The sequence below is a fragment of the Pristiophorus japonicus genome, unplaced genomic scaffold (assembly GCF_044704955.1).
Source record: "Pristiophorus japonicus isolate sPriJap1 unplaced genomic scaffold, sPriJap1.hap1 HAP1_SCAFFOLD_130, whole genome shotgun sequence".
NCBI classification, from domain to species: domain Eukaryota; kingdom Metazoa; phylum Chordata; class Chondrichthyes; family Pristiophoridae; genus Pristiophorus; species Pristiophorus japonicus.
Window position 1 is genome coordinate 547236 of NW_027250967.1, and position 4857 is coordinate 552092.

The 4857-nt window shown below is 48.5% G+C and overlaps 1 non-coding gene across 1 annotated transcript; it reads left to right on the plus strand.

Annotated features, from left to right (window-relative positions):
• Nucleotides 1-1277: 1277 nt before the first annotated feature.
• trnan-guu (transfer RNA asparagine (anticodon GUU)) lies at nucleotides 1278-1351 on the plus strand. Its single transcript has one exon. It is a non-coding gene; the product is annotated as a tRNA-Asn (tRNA).
• The last annotated feature ends 3506 nt before the right edge of the window (nucleotides 1352-4857 follow it).

Here is a 4857-nt window from a genome sequence, read left to right on the forward strand (position 1 = left end):
TTGGAATTCAGAAGAATGAGAGGTGATCTTATCGAAACGTATAAGGTAATGATGGAGCTTGATAAGGTGGATGCAGAGAGGATGGTTCCACTGATAGGGGAGACTAGAATTAGGGGGCATGATCTCAGAATAAGGGGCAGCCCATTTAAATCTGTGATGAGGAGGAATTTCTTCTCTCAGAGGGTTGTAAATCTGTCGAACTCACTGCATCAGAGAGCTGAGAAAGCCACGACATTTAATAAATTTAAGACAGAGATTGCTTCTTAACTGTTAAGGGAATAAGGCTTATGGGGAACGGGCAGGGATGTGGACATGAGTCCATGATCGGATCAGCCATGATCATATTAAATGGTGGAGCAGGCTCGAGGGGCCATATGGCCTACTCCTGCTCCTAGTTCTTAAGTTCTTATGTTCTGAATAGCGACACACAAAAAAATGCTTTGATCATGGTTACACCTTGTCTTCACGTTTGTCAAACTGTTGGCTCGTTGGTCTCGGGCTGTGACTTCCCTTCGGAGTTGTTAATTGAAATTTACGAGGGGTCCCAGAGGAGCCCTGATATTGCTCGCATATTTCAAATTGCATCGAACTTTTGCAAAGAAGGACTTGCATATCTGCAGCGCCTTTCAGGAACTCATGACGCCCCAAAGCCCTTTACAGCCATTGAGTTATGTTTGAAGTGTTGTAGCTTGGGGAAAGATGTGCCCAGATCACCAAACATGTACCTCAACTCTTTGCAAAGAGTTTGGTGCAAATAATCAGGCGTCTCAGAGACTTGGACATTCTTTGAATAAGTTCTGCTTGTACCTGCATTCAAGCTTGAAACAGCAACTGGGCTTCCATCTCACGGGACGTTTGGGGTTGATGTGCGTTGCTTTCAATCTTTGAAATTTCACCAAGCAAAGAAACGGTGAATCCAACTGTCCCTGTAAGCATTTAGTTCCCGTTTAATCACAGGAATATCCGCAGTCAGGAGCTGAAAAGGAATTCAAACCAAATACCGGCTTCGGAACAATCAGAATACTTTGTCACAGACAAGGCACCGGAAGGCTGGAAGGTAGATCACACCGCTTGTGGGAGAGCTGGTTGGCGGTGACATGGAAGTGTCTGCAGTGTGTGGGACCAGACTGTTTCCACGCATCCACAATGAATGTCCCTCCATTTATTTGGGAAAAGTACAACTGAGAGTGGACAAGTTCCATCCCGGTCGGAGCAATCTGAAGCTTTAACTGACTGACACCCTGGTTTTGGATGTCTTGCACCTTATACGTCCATCAGTCTCTGTGGCGCAATGGGTTAGCGCGTTCGGCTGTTAACCGAAAGGTTGGTGGTTCGAGCCCACCCAGGGAATAAGAGGTTAACTGTATTTCCCCGAGTATTCGGTGCCGCACAGTCCCAGGTTGTCATTGTGCGTTTTGGCTGCACGAATCTTTTCCACAAATGTTGCCAGCAGTGCTGTTATCCAATTAGTTCCCACTTCAATATTTTATGAGCATTCAGTTAAAGTAAAACGATAACAATTTTTTACATGGATCATGTTCCATCCAGCCCATTAGAAATAAATTATGTTATTGGGTTTAAAGAAACTGGTGGAAATTGATTCTATTGGTACATATATAGAACTGGAACTTCGGTCTCAAGTGCTCCTCCTATCAAGTATAGACACACACACAATCAATGGTTTTACAACTGAGTCATAAACACTTACAATTTTAAACCATTCTCATACAGCGTGTAAATGAGATAGGGATAAAACTTCATCACATGTAAAGAGAAAATGAATGATTGAGGATACCACTGTTCCTCAGTAATTATATTATTATTTATTTCATTCTGAAGAAGGTTATCGGCTTATTAACGGTGGTTAAAAGAATTCTTACTTTTGCACGTTGGCTGCATGTCGTCAATTTTATCAGGTTTTGAATTTAAAAATGGGTTACAATGCTGGTTGAATACATGACCCCAAAGTCTTTTTGGGATCACAGGTTGAGTCTCTCTGGTGGTTTCCGCTCTCTTGTAGAGCGCCTGAGTTGGGGCTCCGGTTGTTGGGCGCTGGCCTGTGTGTCTGCTGTTTGCGGTGCCTCAGGCCTGTCCGGACTACCCACAGTGACTGGGCTCTCCACCCTTTGGTTCCGGTGTTCGGTCACCTGTGCTATAGTGAACTCAATATCATGTTCTTCCTCTGCTTCTTCTTTGGGGTTGCTGAACCTCCTTTTTGTTTGATCCACGTGTTTGCGGCAGATTTGTCCAATGGTAAGTTTAACTACCAGAATCCTATTGCCCTCTTTGGCAATCACAGTGCCTGCGAGCCATTTAGGCCCTGCAGTGTAGTTGTGGACAACAACAGGGTCGTGCCCCCGCATTCCTGTCATGGTAGTTATATTGTGATTGGCGCCTGCTCTCAACAATTTCTTTCATGGTGTGGTGTATAAGGGATAACGGCATTTGAGCATCCTTATCATTAGCAGCCCTGCGTGTGGAACCCCTGTGAGCGAGTGGGGTCGGGATCTATTGGCCAACAGGAGGCGTGATAAGTGGCTTTGTAGGGAACCCCCTTGGATTCTGAGCATCCCCTGTTTGATTATCTGCACTTTTCGTTCTGCCTGGCCGTTTGAGGCTGGCTTGAACGGTGCCTTTCCGACATGGTAAATTCCATTGCCTGCCATGAAGTCCTGGAATTCAGTGCTTGTGAAGCACAGGCCATTGTCGCTGACCAAGATGTCCGGTAGACCGTGGGCGGCAAACATTGCCCGTAGACTTTCTACCGTGACAGAGGATGTGCTTGAATTTAAAATGTCACACTCGATCCATTTGGAGTGAGCGTCTACTACAACCAAAAACATTTTTCCGATGAAAGGACCTGTGTAGTCATCATGGATGCGTGACCAAGGCTTGGCGGGCCATGGCCAGGGGCTAAGGGGGGCTTCTCTGGACGCATTGCCCAGCTGGGCACACGTGTTGTACCTGCGAATACAAACTTCCAGATCTGCATCTATCCCTGGCCACCAAACGTGTGACCTGGCAATTGCCTTCATCATGACAATGCCCGGATGCTCATTGTGGAGTTCTCTGATGAACACCTCTCTGCCCATCTGGGGCATGACTACGCGGTTTCCCCACAGTAGGCAATCGGCCTGAATCGAGAGTTCATCCCTGCCCCTGTGAAATGGTTTAAATTCCTCAGGGCATGCCCTGTACATGGCTGCCCAGTCCCCATTCAGGACACATTTCTTGACTAGAGACAATAGCGGGTCTCTATTTGTCCAGACTTTAGTCTGACGGGCTGTCACGGGTGAGCCATCGCTTGCGAAAGCTTCAACAGCCATGACCATCTCAGCGGCATGCTCGGTAGCCCCCTCAGTGGTGGCTGGTGGCAGCCTGCTGAGTGCATCGGCGCAGTTTTCAGTGCCCGGTCTGTGCCGAATTGTGTAGTCATAGGTGGCTAACGTGAGTGCCCACCTCTGTATGCGGACCGATGCGTGTGCATTTATGGCCTTGTTCTCGGCCAAAAGGGACGATAGGGGTTTGTGATCTGTCTCCAGCTCAAATTTCCTGCCAAACAGGTACTGGTGCATTTTCTTTACCGAATATACACATGCGAGCGCCTCCTTTTCTATCATCCCGTAGCCCCTTTCTGCCTGGGACAGACTTCTGGAGGCATAAGCTACCGCCTGTAACTGACCCTTGGCATTAACATGCTGCAACACACACCCGACACCATAGGACGACGCATCGCACGTTAACACAAGTTTCTTACATGGGTCATTTCGCGTTAACAGATTGTTGGAACATAACAAATTGCGTGCTCTATTAAAAGCCCTTTCCTGGCTGTCCCCCCAGACCCATTCGCGACCTTTGCTTAGGAGCACGTGTAGCGGCTCGAGCAGCGTGCTCAATTTGGGAAGAAAGTTACCAAATAGTTGGGGAGCCCCAGGAAAAAACGCAGCTCCGTCGTGTTACGGGGTCTGGGTGCTCTCTGGATCGCTTCCGTCTTGGACGCAGTAGGGCTCATCCCCTCTACTCCTACCCTCATCCCCAGGAATTCTACCTCTGGAGCTAGGAAGATGCACTTCGCCTTTTTCAGTCGCAGCCCTACCCGGTCCAGTCTGCGTAGTACCTCCTCCAGGTTGTGGAGGTGTTCTTCAGTCTCGTAACCCAGGATGAGGATGTTGTCCTGAAAAACCGCCATCCCTGGAATCGACTTGAGGAGGCTTTCTATATTTCGTTGGAAGATCGCGGCGGCCGAGCGAATCCCGAACGGATATCTGTTGTACTCAAACAACCCCTTGTGTGTCGTGATGGTGGTCAGTTTCTTCAACTCTCTCGCCAGCTCCTGGGTCATGTAAGCTGAGGTCACATCCAATTTTGAAAAGAGTTTGCCACCGGATAGCATCGCAAAGAGGTCCTCCGCTCTCGGTAGCAGGTACTGGTCTTGGAGTGACACCCGATTGATGCTGGCCTTGTAATCACCATATATCCTGACCGACCCATCCGCCTTGAACACCGGTACAATCGGGCTCGCCCAGTCACTGAATTCGACTGGCAAAATGATACCTTCCCTCAGCAGGCGATTCAATTCACCTTCTATCTTTTCCCACATGACGTACGGCACCGCTCTGGACTTGTGGTGTCCTGGCCTGGCTTTCGGGTTTATGTGAATCACTACCTTGGCCCCCATGAAAGTGCCAATGCCGGGTTGAAATAATGAGTCAAATTTGTGCAGGATCTGTGAGCATGAAACTCGCTCCACAGAGGAAATAGCAATAACATTGCCCCATTTCCAGTTCATGACAGCAAGCCAACTCCTCCCCAGTAGTGCGGGACCGTCCCCCGGGACAACCCAGAGTGGCAACCTGT